The 14,022-nt window shown below is 47.8% G+C and overlaps 1 protein-coding gene across 7 annotated transcripts in view; it reads right to left on the bottom strand.

Moving 5' to 3' along the window:
• Positions 1-14,022, bottom strand: part of GALNT9 (polypeptide N-acetylgalactosaminyltransferase 9) — a 428,403-nt gene that overhangs the window by 325,014 nt on the left and 89,367 nt on the right. For 2 of the 7 annotated variants that reach the window (XM_068653693.1, XM_068653696.1), the window contains exon 1: positions 2,459-3,829. The exons of 2 other annotated variants lie outside the window; for them this stretch is intronic. The gene's annotated coding sequence lies outside the window, so the exon portion shown is untranslated. Of the gene's footprint in view, positions 1-2,458; positions 3,830-13,029; positions 13,113-14,022 lie in introns of those variants that run through there. 3 more of the 7 variants (XM_068653697.1, XM_068653694.1, XM_068653702.1) reach the window with 3 other exon arrangements.

The following is a 14,022-nucleotide window of genomic DNA, read 5'->3' as shown; positions in this document are numbered from 1 at the left end:
GAGGTGGGCTCGGATTGATCACCACGTGTACAGCCATACCTCCCTCCCTGTAACTACCTGACTGCTTCTTGCAGCACACACAGCAACTCCAACTAAGTACCAGGTACACAGCTAAGGTTTCACATGCAGGTTTAATAATTGATTCTCACCTCCTGGATGAGTTCAGTACCTTGTCAAAGACCAATCTCCTCTATACTTAGCTGAGATGCTACCCAGTGCAAGCAGAGGGGGACATCAGGCTCCCGTGTCAGACAGTCTGCAAGAAGAAACTTCACGGATGCCAAAGCAAGCTTTCTGCAGCTAAATGTGGACTCTTCATCTACATCTTCAACATGAAGGATGAATTTCACTGAATACGCATCAGAACGTAACCAAAGCAAAAACCAACAGCAAAAATATGAAACGGTATGGAATTCAAATGCTTATGAAACACGAGGCTTACATAAATATTGCAAGCTGACTACCTCGTATTACGACTTTTTAAAATTTACATCCCATACTTATTTAATTAAAACAAGATACGTTGCAATCAGTATAGATAACACGAAGTGTACATTTTGCACTAAATTTGAATGTTTTCAGCTGTTTCAGCATTTGACTGCTGCAAACACTTTGCATAATGCATGAACTGGAGACGTTGATGTGGCAAGCACATCCCTGGCAGGACTTCTCCATGAATGTGAATTCCAGAGCCACTAGCAACAAGCAGAGCACACGTGATTCACTGAGATATCTCCACTCCTCACGTGTGATACCATCAGGCTTGAAAACAAGTGCTGAGCTGAGAGTGGGCATGACAATAGCACAGAGGAGGGGGCTGTGTGCAGGCCGTGGGACACCAAGTCTTCACCATAGTGCCATTTGTTCTCCTGCTTCCCCAGGAAGGGCCGGGTGCTGCGCGGATCCCTCTCAAACCAGCTCATGAGAATGCAGGCAGATGTCTTTCTTCATAACATATCACGCGGTGTTTTTAGATTTCCAAAGCTCTAAGCACACCAGATGTACATTGCTGAGTGAACAGAGAGGCAGCTTGACTTGTATCACACACCAATTTCAAAGGTCTCGCACACAGCAAGATGCTGCCCTGTAAGCATGCAAGGTCACGTACCTGCGGTCCTCACACAGCTGGGGAAAGCCTGCCAGAGGAGGCTGGGGAGGATCGTGGCATTGCACAGGGTCCACAGTGAAACATCTGAATACACCTCATAAACTATTTATACAAGGAAGCGTAATCTAAAGTGCTAATAGATAATTAATGGCTGCACTAATAAATTCTTAGCCAAGGTTCCTAGGCAGGTCACGAGGCTGAGGCTTCAAGAGGTAGCTCATGAATATTCCTTTCCCCCAGCTGCAACACCTGCTCCTGCTGCCTACACCACAGACTTTGCCTTATCAGTAAATGTCAATAATATTTTAATTGGTTATTATTCCTTCCTGACTGCAACCTTTAGAAGGGAGTTTAAGCATTTGGTGAGCGAGAGACTGCCGTAATTACTGGGAAGGAACTGTGCTCTGGAAACAGCTTTTCTATTGCATGCTGCGTGCATGAAAAATATTTTCCACAGCAAACTGAACTATAGCTCCGAGTACTAACTCTGACACTGAAATGTACACATCTGTGTACTATTTAACTAACTGCTAGCTTTAGCACAAGCAACACGGGATTAAGATACAGGAGCCTGTAAGAGAAGAACGTGCATCGCAATGTGAAACGATCAGGGCTGCAGAGCACAGACCGAAGGCAGCTGCATGATCTGACATAACATGGCACCATCCCTCTCATCCCGATGCTCGTTACTTGTTTGTCCTGCCCCATCCAGATGGAGAGGGGATGCAAAGAGCAGAGAAGCAACACTGTGCAACCTACAACCAGCGTGGGCTATCTTTCAGCTCACAGCAATTTTATTTGGTATGAAGTTAGTATGCGACGACAGCCACAGAAATGTCCTTATTAGCAGTGTCCCAGAAAATGTATATTCTTTTTCTTACAAAAATTTTTTGGTTAAAAATGTCTAAGGAGTCTTGGGATAGTAAATGTGCTCACGCTGTGAGAAGACAGCTTATCCTTCAGTATAAACGAAGAGAGAAACAAAACGTAGGGACAGAGGAAGGAAGCAATAAAAATAGACTATTAACAGCAACCATAAAAAAACAAGCAAAAGTCAAAGCAAGGTTGAAAAAGGTCTCACAGAGGGAGCCAGACCCATGAAGTTTTGGGAAGGAGAAAAAAGGACTGAATGTGCTGTTGTAACAAACTGATCCTTCGTAAACAGGATCAACCAAAAAAGAGACAAATCATACATAACGTCTCCTGCTTCTTAAGCTCAAAATAGAAAGCTGCCTTTGGGAGCCTTCTGTAGTTCTAAGTATTGTATTTCCTAATGCTTTAAAGAAAATCAAGATACATTCAGAAATTATAGGAAGGTCTATGAAAAGGATTCCAGAGCTAAACTTGCACTTCTTCAGAAGTGTTTCAGGAGAAGAGGTGTGTTTTGGTGGTATCCCGAGGAGTCAAACCTGGACGCCAGGAGGAGGAAACACCAACAAACAAGTTGTTATCAAGTTTTAGCAGCTCAGAATCCAGACATCTGCCTTCATCTCATATACAAAGTCATGAATTTCCAAAAGGTAAATGATACAGAGAGTAGAATTGTCCTAAATTTGCAGTGTTACACATTTCAGACAACACAAGACTCCTTACTCATAGGGAAAAAAAAAGCCTCCTGGACTATTTTCAAGACATGGTGTCAGCTGGGGAATCCCAGTCTGTCCCTTTGAACTGGAAAACACCCTTGTAGTCAACAGCACTTGACCGGAGGAAGAACACAGACACGAAGCATGGTGGAGAGCAAATTTAGTTTGGATGCAAAATTACATGGCAGGGTGGCCTTCCTCCACCTTAGGTCTGCGTACAGAGAGCTACCCCGATAAAGCTCAAACGTATCTTGAATTGCCTGCCTTCATAGGCTTTATCAAAGTTATTTTCCGCCGATCCGCAGCTGCACCAGCAGGAAGTGAGCAGCTCTCCTCGCCGGCCCCATGTGCATGCCTACAGTAACCACATTAACCGCAAAGCATGTTTTTATCTTGTTAAGCCGCTAAGCTCTGAAGTGTTCCGTTTAGTATGGTAATAACAAGGCTGAGTGATAAAGCTTTTAGTGGGTAGAGAAATAGCAGCCAAGATCTCCTGTGAAGGGGACATGCCGTTTGTTTTCTTTACACGGATTCTTCTGGACATGCCAGCACAGAAATAAATCAAATTCCACAGGCTAGATAACACCCCAGCTATGAGACAGACCAACAAAAGCCAGAAATTCAGCATTAAAAGGATGCTGTTCAGTTATTTAGGCCATGAAGTTGACCTGTCAAACCTGATAAGGGGTATCATCTAGATATTAACCAACCAATAAAATAAACCACACTCTTAAGGTACTCAGATGTTTTTAAACAGAGCCAATATATGACCACGGCTGTCTGCAGAAAGAAAATACGTTTTTTTTCTGCTGGTTTGGTTCTGCATGAGTAGTCCCCTAACAAAAATAGGAGCAGTAAATGCACCCACCCCACGTCCAGCCACCACCCTGCTGTCTGCCACGTACACACCAGTCATTCTGCCCACCCAAAATACTCCCAACATGCAAATGCAGAGACCCGTCAAGACAGCCACCCTGTCGGTAGTGATGGGATTGTCCCAAGAGCACCATCTTGCTTCAAGCCCCTGCTGCAGATTGAGTAAGGAATGAGACCTTTAGAAGGGGAGCCCTTAGCACTTAGAAGCAGTTCCAGGTAGCTTGCACCTGGGTTCATTATTTTAATATCTCCTTGTCTTGTCACTAATAGCAGCAGCTAATTTGCAGGTAACCCTTCTGGTCACAGAATCCAATGCTTTTCATCTGCAATATCATTGGCCTCTGACTTTTAAGATAAGAGAAACTCCATTAATGGTGCGTGTGGTTTGCTTTTTTGTTTTGTTTTGTTTTTTTAGTTTAATCACCATGAAACACTCTTTTGGAGGCATAAATTACGCCACTTCTGACTTGCCAACTCTTTGTTTAATGCACTTTTGCAGCAGTGCACATTTCCTCTATATCTCTGCTTCTGCAGAAGACAGAATTTCAAATAACTGTGGAAATATCCTCAGATTTCAATTAACCATGCTCGCCTGCAGGCAGGAGCTCTACAAAGTCAAGGGCCTACATGAACTTTCTTCCCAAAGTGAAAGGTCTACAACACCAAAGAGTTTTAAGAAGAAGGGTTTCATCCCCCAGCAGTCTGCCTGCCGGACAGCTGCCAGTTGTGCCCGTGCCCCTGAATGACAGGGACAGGCCAGGAGGAACAAGACGGGTAAACCAATACCAAGTAGATCACCAAAGCCAGCCTCTTACTGCAAACACACGCTTTAAAATTGTCACGACTCTTCAAAGACCGTGCTGGGCAACACCTCTGGGGTACCCTCCCAACCAAATGCTCCAGGAGTGGAGCAAGAGCTTGGAGGCATCACCACGCCGCGCCGCACCGTGCCAAGGATCTGGCTGCTTTGCGCATCGGCAGGATGAAACCACTCAAAGGGTCAGGCGCCTTCATCTCACTTGTCAGGTGCCATAGGACCTTCAGGTGAAAGCAAAGGGTGGGATGCAAAGCACTGACATAATGGGAATAAACCAGGATTTTTTTAAGGAGAATTGGGGCCCCCAAATCCCTTCAGCAGCCCATCGACACCACCACCCCTCAGGGCTGCAGGCATTTGTCTGGGAGAGCAGCAGCTGGTGTGGAACTGGCTAAGCTTGAATTATCACAGTCTGATCTGCAGATTAGGCTGGATAACAGCTCAAAGCTGCATTTTACTATTAGTGCTCGCAAGGGGCTGCATCTCTCTGAACAGCTCCGTATGGCACGGCTGGTACCTTCGCTGCAGAGGCTGTGGATTAAACCCTGCAGAGTCCGTTCAGCTACCCAGGAGAGACTTTAATCGCTAAGAAAACTGACTAAGCACTGGGAGCTACCACTAGAGAAGCCTGTGGGCTTGGGCTCTATCCAGGGAACTTTGAAGCCCCCACCCAGACACATACGCCCCATGTGGAAGAAGGCAGGTGCTGTCCTGCTGCAAGCCTCCTGGGTGAGGAAATGAACCTCTTCTGGCTTACGCAAGCACGAAGAGTGGAAGTGATTTCCAGCCTTCCCTTCCTAATTCCTTCTGCAAAATTGAAACTAGAAAAATAAAGAAACCCCCCAATCACAACACTAACAGTGCCCTGCTGCGACAGCAGTGCTAAGCCACTCGCTTTGCATGCAAGGATCTAAGAGGGAACGTGGCAACCCATTGCAAACCACCCCGCAGTGACTTCTTCAGCTGCACCAGAGTGGACACGGAGTCTGCCCTTTCTCCACACTCGCTGATGCTCTGTTCAGTCATCACTTAGTGATTTGCACCAGACTTACCTGCTCGCCCAGCGGAGTTTCCAGCACCCTGAGTTGTTATTCAGAGCCTGTGTCCGGGGCTGTCCCACTTATTCCAGGAGAGTTTGCAGAGCCAGGGAGCACCCTCACCAGCTAGCAGAGATGGCAGCCATGAACACTCATGTCACACATTCCCCTTCCGTAACTGACAACTTAAAGCTTTTTGCCCACTCATTGGATGAACAAAGAGGCTGAGGAGACAACCAATAACAACCTCTTCATTACCAGTGGGCTGGTAATTCATTATTCATTCTTCATTATTCAGTGGGCTTAGATTCACACTGCCCTGACATAACAGGCAAAAAGAACGAGTAAAACCTCATGTATGCTATAAGTTCTTGATTGAAAAGTAACTTTGCAGACTGCGCTAGTCTGCCCTTACAACAAGATTTTGGTGCCTGCAGCTCACGAGGCAGATACTCCGGTGTTCCCTTTTCTGTGATGTTTTAACTCCCATTTAAGCTTACTAGAATGCCTGTTCCACCAATCCAAAGTACAAAACCAAAGTAAATAAGCAGTTAAGTCAGTCAAGCCCCAACTCCCATACAGTCACCAGTTCCCTGCCACACCCCCATTTCCCTCCCTCCCAGCACCCCCAGCCCCCAGCCCTGCACCTGCACCCCGAGGAGCCGGCACACACTTCGCTCCCCTCGCAATCCCCAGCTGCTCAGAGATGAAGGGGCTGACGTGGCTTCCTTCAGCTCAGCTGCAGAAAGTTAGTTTTGCCTCACCCAAGTGCCCCAGACTATGGTCATAGCCCAGGTTTGCCCAACAAAGGCGTGGGACAGATTTAAGAGATGGACCACTCAAAGAGCTTAAGGTTAACCTCTGTGTTCAATGAGTAAACCCCAGAAGGAACTTCAGCCTGGAAGTAATTTAAGCCCTGATTTCAGCTGGGTCTTTTTGAAAATGCCTGGGCTGTTGCAACCCAGTGGTGCTCTGCAGGAGATCAGCTGCCAACCCCTAAAAATACGAGCGTCTGGTGGGCACTGCTCTCGTGGGTAAAGCCTTGCACAAATCGAGCACTCCGCTAAGCCTACGGGGACTTGTGCCCTGCAGGGCACCACGGATTCAAGGATGAAGACAGCAACACGGAACGGGGAGAAGGGAAGGCTGCAGGAGAAATGAAGATCTCAGGCATTAAGGTTTGACTAACTGGATGAGACAGAATTATTAAAAAAGGGGGGAACTGGGCAGAGAGACAATTTTCCCTAACCCGCCCCATCCTGACATTAACATTTAAATTTAAACGATGGATTACTGAAATAGCCAAGGTCAAGACCTCGGTATCCTCCCCCATAGTAAGAACCGTGATGCATTGTCATGTGCAAACAGCTCCTTCATGAGACACCAAAGGGCTCTTAATAATGGATATTACACTTCTGCAATGATCGCAGTGGAAAGCACCCAAAATTACCAGCTTTCTTTGCAGAGTAATTTGTTATTTTAATGCTGTCAACCTGCAGAAATAGATTTATTGTTATTAATAATAGTGATTTGCCACATTTTGCTAGTTAAATTACAGTGCTGTATAGTTAGTTCCACAATAAAGGACTGGAAGTGTGCCAGGAGATTGCTCATAGCTCAGTGTAACAGCAGTTGGCACCGTTCCCATTAAGGCATTAAAATTTGAGTCAGAAACATAACAGATGCAAAACAAAACATGAGGTCGCTCGCGGGGATTATATAAAAACAATTAAAACAAATTAATTACCAGTTATGTTAGTGTTGCCCCGTGTACACGTAGAATGACTACAAATCCACGCAGAGGTCTTTTAGAGACCATAAAAGCCAACAAGGTTCCCCCAGGGACTGCCAGGGAACTTTTGGTTTCCAGCACACCAGTGGGGTTAAGGAGGTGAAATGCAGGGAAGCACGGACCTGGGGACAGCCCCAGCTTCCCAGGAGCACAGGCAGCTTCTGGAGGCTCCTGAGGAAATCCAGGTTTTGAGCAAAGAGGGATAAACAAGTCTCATTCCCTGGCCAGGAAGGTGTTATGGGTGGAAGAGGAGCCCAGGAGCAGGTTGAGCTAGTTGGTGCAGGCATGCCAAAGCATCTTGACTCCAGCTTAGGTAAACTGAACTGCAGCCAGTGATGTGACCTGGAGGCAAGGGGACACTCAGGAGCATGCAGCAGGACACACTTTGGGAAAGTTTGTTGAAACATGTTGAGATAATTTTCTCACCAAGCAAAGCTGAAGAGTTCTGGTCCCTGCAGAAAACTCTGGGAAGTCTCTGGTAGGGTAACTCCCATGGGAAGCCCACCCATCACTCTACTTAGTTTTCCAGCCACATGCACCTCTCTTTGCAAAAAAAATAGATTATTTTTAGGATATTAAAACCCCTCATCATTATCCTGGTGCAGAAGTTGCAGTTTCTCATAGAAGGAGGATCAGCCATGACTAAGACCACTGCAGACCTTCTCTAAAGCTCTCCCTGTCCTCCAGCAGCTTTCAGAAATAAAGCAGTAAGGGAACTCTAAGGACTTGAGCTTCTTCTTGCACCTGTGTAGCCCCACTGACTTCAGTACTGTTGCTCCCAACCTTCACTGTCAACTTACTCCCTCCATGCAGCCTCCCCAGATCCCACCCTATGGGCAGGCCAGCACAGATCCATGGAAAACAAGAGCTGTTTGGCTCTCCTTTATGTCCTACTCCTGAAATCACTGAAGAAAAAATTGCCTTTGAGTTTACATTAATTCTTTTGTCCCTGGACAGTGCTATCTCCAGTCGCATCAGCCCTCTCCACACCACCAGTAGGGTAAGATACGCATTTTCTCAAAACGAACAATTTATCTAGCACCGCAGATGTATTTGATGTGCTCTCACTAACACATTTTTCCCAATTCTAGCAGATAGGTTTGAACAGGCTGCCTCTTTAAACTGAAGAGCACTGAACATGGGGCATACTTCTGGTTCCCCAACAGAGCCTTGTCCATCTGTATGAAGCTGTGCCTTGATTTTACCTAAGGGATATTTTTTCTCTCTCTTCTTGAGATCATAGGGATTTATCTGCATTTTACTACAGCCAAGCCTAAGCTTTTCCTTTGGAAGATTTCCTGGTATTTGGTGAGGATGTAAAACACAACGTCACATGAGAAATTTCAGGCACACACGAACCAGGGAAAGTAGCACAGAGGTGTGGGTTTCCTGGAGAGAGCCAGGACCTCCTGGGAACAGACCTGCAGTGGCCGCAGCTCCTCAGGCACAGCAAGGGTCTGAGAAGAACCGAAAGAAGCTCCTTGGGCAGCACACAAGCTGTTACCATCGTCTGATTGTTGTTTCTGGCTTCGTATTGCCAAGGAAAAGTGTATTGATATTTTAGCATCTGACTAATGGTGTGAAAACATTATCTTACTATTGCTCTCCAAGGGGTGATTTCATTCATATTCTATCCTTTGGAAGGAAAGAGGTATGGAATAATCACATCAACTCTGCTTATTTTGCATGTTTAATAGCTAATATTAAAGAAATCGAATTCAGCCTCACTACAGGCCTCTCCCTCTGTCCTCCACGTTAGCATATTCAAACCATCACTTTTCCTATTAGCTGTTTGTTAAGCATCATTTATATGCTCGACGCAGAACAAGACGGTACCAAGGCCCTGCCCCCAGGAGCACAGCGATCTTGTTTTCACAAGACACAGCAGCAGGCACCAAGTGCTCCTGTGAGCACTGCTCCTGGAAGGTGGTCTGGATGCACTGCCAGGATTTAGGCCGAAAGCCACTTTTAATCCCTTGGAAAGAGGGAATAACCTGACTTCTTTCAAGCACTCCACGTATTTGAATTAACCCATAGAAACCCCTCCTTCTGAATTGTTTTAATTTGCACAAATACTGAAGAGGGAAAAAAAAAGGTCACAAACAAGTGTGCCACACACAGGGCCCATCAGACAGATGGGCCAGCAAACATCCTTGATGACCATTTAATGGAAAATGGGCCTTTTTCCCCCAGATCACAGAGGCATGGTGCAAAGCAAGGCAGGGAGAGGCTTGTAATTACTGAGGAAAAGGGGCAGGAATGTGACCACCTGCTGCAGGTTGCTGGGGAGGGGAAAAGACGGGCAAGTAGAAGCTGTCCTCTGCTCACACATCACCTCGTCCTCGTGGAGTTGGGACGTGCCACCCGCAGCGAGGCACGGGGCTTTTCTCGCCAGCGCTGCCAGTGACGAGGTCTGCAGTGAGAAGGCTGCACTCCCGGCTGGCTCAGGAGGAGGATGGAGATCTCCACCCTGGGCAGCTCGGGGCAGCTTGTCACCCACTCCCACCACAGCAGCCAGCGCCCTTCCTGCTGCTGACATGTCTGCATCCTGCCCCTGCCTACAAAACACCGCCGTACCCGGCCCCAGCAGGGCAAGCTGCCTTCCAGGAGCAGTCCCAACAGGTCTTGGTCTCGAGTCAAGCCCCCGTGCCTGCTCTGACTTCCCAAGCAGCAAGGACTTTGCAGCCTGCAACTCCACCCTCTGAAAAAAGGCTGATGGAGACAGTAAATATTGATGGGTATCACCAGATGTCACTGTTGTACAAAGTCATCCAAGTTGCCTTTCTTGGAGAGCACGCTGGAGACTCGAAAAGACCTGAAGTTCCCCTCGCCTGCCCCCGTGGCCTCTCCTTGCCCTCAGCAGTCCTGTGAGATGTCCTGCAGGAGGAGCAGCAGCCAGGGCTGCTCTCTGCCATGGACTGGCCTGAAAGCCACTTCCTTAAAGCAGAGGCACACTCAGCTGTGCTTTGGGGGAAGAAACCCCTGTGCACCAGCTTTTGTTTCAGGTCTGACATATTTAGAACAAGCTTTATTTTCTAATTTTGATCAAATACCTTTCTTTCTGCTGGAAAGCTAAATTGCAGGGCTGCAACTACTGCTATCAGCTGGCAAAGAGGTAACAATAATTAATACTTGGTAATATTGAGCCTAGAATGTCTTTTGCCTGATGCTGCCTTATTACTTTCAGCAGGGATTCTCTGAGATAATCAAAACCAGAATTTTATAGTTCGTTTGCTTAAAGTCTGTTTCATACAGATTTTGATGTACTTCTAAGATGGCTCGAATATGAACATTTGTTTTCCCATAATAATGAATTGTTCCCTATCTGCAAGGTGTCTATCAAAAGAGCACAGTCGCCGCTAGATGAGCATAGGTTTAAACAAGATGCCCTCAGAGCAGTGTCCTTTCAAAGGCAAATCTGCTGAGGAAATCATTTCAGCTAAGAAAATAAATATATCTGGCGCTGCATCAGAAGAGCAGCACAATAATGTTGATCTGCTAAAGGAACACACTTAATGATTTAAAACAGAACAGATCTGTGCAAGGAAGCGATTGCTTAAAATACATGTGTATGTTTATTCTTCAAGACATTCAGAAACACAAAGATAACGAAACAGAGATGCACGGAAAGCCCTTCAGCCCGGGCACGCTGATGCTGGCTCGTTATGTCTCATTAGCTATTCCCAAGGTGACAAGTGTTATCTGAATGAGGTTTGTGCAGCAATCCAGAACCAATTATATATGATAGTGCTTTTGCAAAGTACCTTGAAAAATAAAGAAAAGGTGCTGATTGGCAAAAGCAGCTCACCCTCGGGCCTGGTGGTCGCACACGCTCACAGGCTCCCCCCAGCCCGGTGGCGGTGCCCCCAGCGCCGCGGGGTGAGACGAGGCCATCAGGGGCGATGGGAAGGCCACAGAGGCACTGGTCCCACTGGGCAGAGCCCACTTGAGATATTTCTAGGGCAGGAACCGATGGCACTTAGCCAGGCCTCTGCTTTACACCATCAATACATTTAAACGTCATCTCCTTCTGCCACATGTCCTGCTGGGAAATGTCTGCAAAGTCAGACTTCGGCGCTGCGCAGGCGGCGCAGTGAGTACGTTTGTGGTTAGAGGCGAGTGCTAATGAACTTTCAGTTGCTGTCAGCCCTCCCTCCAGTACGTTAGCTGTGCGGGCACGGCCTGCTCTGTGCTGCTCTCAGCGACAGCAACATCCAGCGGCCTGCCTCAGCCCGCTCTGGGCAGCGGGGGGACAAGGCATGCGTGCACCAGGGCAGGTCTCCCCCCCCCCAGGGCTCTTTTCTACTCTCCCTGGCAGCGCTGTGTCTGTCCTGCAGGGCTCAGGACACACGGACACTCAGCTGCATGAGGGGATGGGCTGGGGTGCACGAGGTGTGGGGATGGACGTGGATAAAGCAGTGTGGTAAGGGTGCACAGCAGGCACCACTGCAGCCACTTGGTCCCGCAGCTTGCTTTGTGCAGGTCCAGCGCCCGCTGTCACATCGCTGCTGTCTGCTGCAGGTTCTGTAGGACATCAGCACACAGAGAGGATCCGCTTCACCCCAGACCACAGGGGCTGATCTGTGCTGCATGCCTTCAGTGCTTATCGGCAATAACACGAGCCATCCCCTCTCCTCCCGCCTGTGTTTTCATAACATTAGGCTATTTTACTCCACCCCTCATTACACAAATGTAGAGCAATTTTTTTATTACTCATCAGCTTCCAATTTGGCTCAGCTACACACACCTTCATTCCTGTTTAATGCTGCCTTAAGCATAATGAACAAAGGAACAATAAGGACCAGAAATGTATCAGCTTGAAGGGAGGTACTCAGGGGGTACTACAGGGATTTGTCTGGAGCTTGGGATAATTTATTTTTTTTTCATGTGCACAGAGCAAATGGCAATTAAATTAAGTTCAGATCATTCCAGGATAAAAGGTATTGCAAAGAGAAATAAAAGAGAGATAACAGGCCCGGGGAAGTTTGCAAAATACAGGCATGGAACAGCAAGATGATTTTCCAGCCAGACATACGCAGAGCTAACGCACGCTGTGGAGGCTGGAGAAATAAATCTCACATGCAACAGTGTGAGGAGAAGGAAGAGGCTCACAAGATGCTACAAGGGGCATGCTCTGGATTGACAGCAAGCCCTTTTTCTCTACGGGACCAGCACAATACCACTGCTGAGCTCTCCTTCACACTACGCACCTCTCCTCCAAGGGTCGCACTGAGAGGCACGGAGGCAGTTCAGACTTCTAACAAGAAAGCAGAGAACAAAGAGCTTTGGGAGAGAGACAACCCCTTGTTTGGGGATATAAACCTAAACTAGCAGAGGTTAGGCAGTAAGCAGCCTGCCGTCGGGCTGTAATTGCCTGCTGCAGGATTTCTGACATTTTTGTCTCGTACAGCTGGTAGCACAGTGGGAGACAAAATATTGTACTCTGATCCAATCCACGAGCAGGCTTAATCTCTCATGCTCTCTCCCCCTGCCATCCCTCAGTAGTATTTTCAAATAAAACCAAAGCGCTTTTGCTCCAACTAAGAACACACTTGGTTTGGAAAGTCTGAAGCCAAAGTTCAGCAAAGCCAGCAGCCAAGGTCACCTACGGTAACCGTGCCAAGGTCACCCAGGCAAGCCGGGGCTGAGCCAGGGGACCAACCCAGACCAAAACCCCAGCCCCACCTGCCTATTGAAAACTCTGTCTCTGTTTAACATTTGTAAAAGCTCTGACATGGGGCAAGTTTTGCTGGTTGTAAGGACCACAGGTGCCTGTTCCCTTCCCTCCCTGCATACCCAGAAGCCATACGAACCCAGCCGGTGCAGGGATGCTCGAGGCTGCTAGCACCGCAGCTGGACGCTCCTCCAGAACCACATCTGCCACCTTCCCCTCGCTGCGTCCCCCCTGTCCCCACCTCCCATCAGCTTCCTCATCACACATCCTGCACAGGCCTGCACAGAGCCTTCCCAGCTGCAGTCCTGGGAAATCACGGTCATCACCAGCCCCAGACCCAGCGGTGACCTCGGAGCAGTCCTGCAGAGGCACCGGCAGAGCCCTGTCTTCAGGAGGAACCTACCGAGCACGGTTCCACCCAGCTGCCTCCCACTGCCCCTGACTCACTGCTGGCTCAGCTGCCAGCTCTCAGCAGGAGCAGTACCAACGAGCCAGGAAAGGAAAAAAAATCACTATAGGAACAGAGTGGAGTCCAAACCTGGAGAGGAACAGGCCTCTTGGGCTTATGTTGCGCATGGTGCAGTGCACCACACTGCAAAGGGTCAGGCTCACAAGAGTCAGCACAACAGGGAAAAAGTGATGAGGTTATAAACCCTTTCTGGCTTTTTTGGATCAACACAAATGGGCCTTAGTCTGTGAGGTTCCAAATGCAGCAAACATAAAGCAGGGGAAGAGAATGCTCCATTTTCACTCTTTACAGAGGCAGATGCTCTTTTGAAAAGCGTAAAGTTGCCCTAAAGGCAGAGGGCTGGGTTTGCTCTCTCACATCCTTACGTTCAGCTCCAGAACTGTTAGCGAAAACTAAGTCCCAAGAAGCTGAACGCAAACATGGGACATCACACACAATGCTCAGACATAACATGAAAGTTGGTCCTGTAGGGATCCACAGAAAGACCTGTTGACTTTGAGAGGAGGAGAATCCACACTGGATTGCAAAAAAGCCCACTACCAGTTCACAACAGGTATAGGACTGCCAGGCACCACCTCTAAAATATGGGACACTATGCAGAGACTTCCAGGCACTTCAGCTCTCAGTAGGTCACGGCAGGAGCCTGAAAATTTCCCATTTTTT

The sequence above is a fragment of the Anas acuta genome, chromosome 17 (assembly GCF_963932015.1).
Source record: "Anas acuta chromosome 17, bAnaAcu1.1, whole genome shotgun sequence".
Classification (NCBI taxonomy): Eukaryota; Metazoa; Chordata; class Aves; order Anseriformes; family Anatidae; genus Anas; species Anas acuta.
Note: the sequence above shows the minus strand (reverse complement) of the source record. Positions and strands in the feature narration are given on the sequence as shown.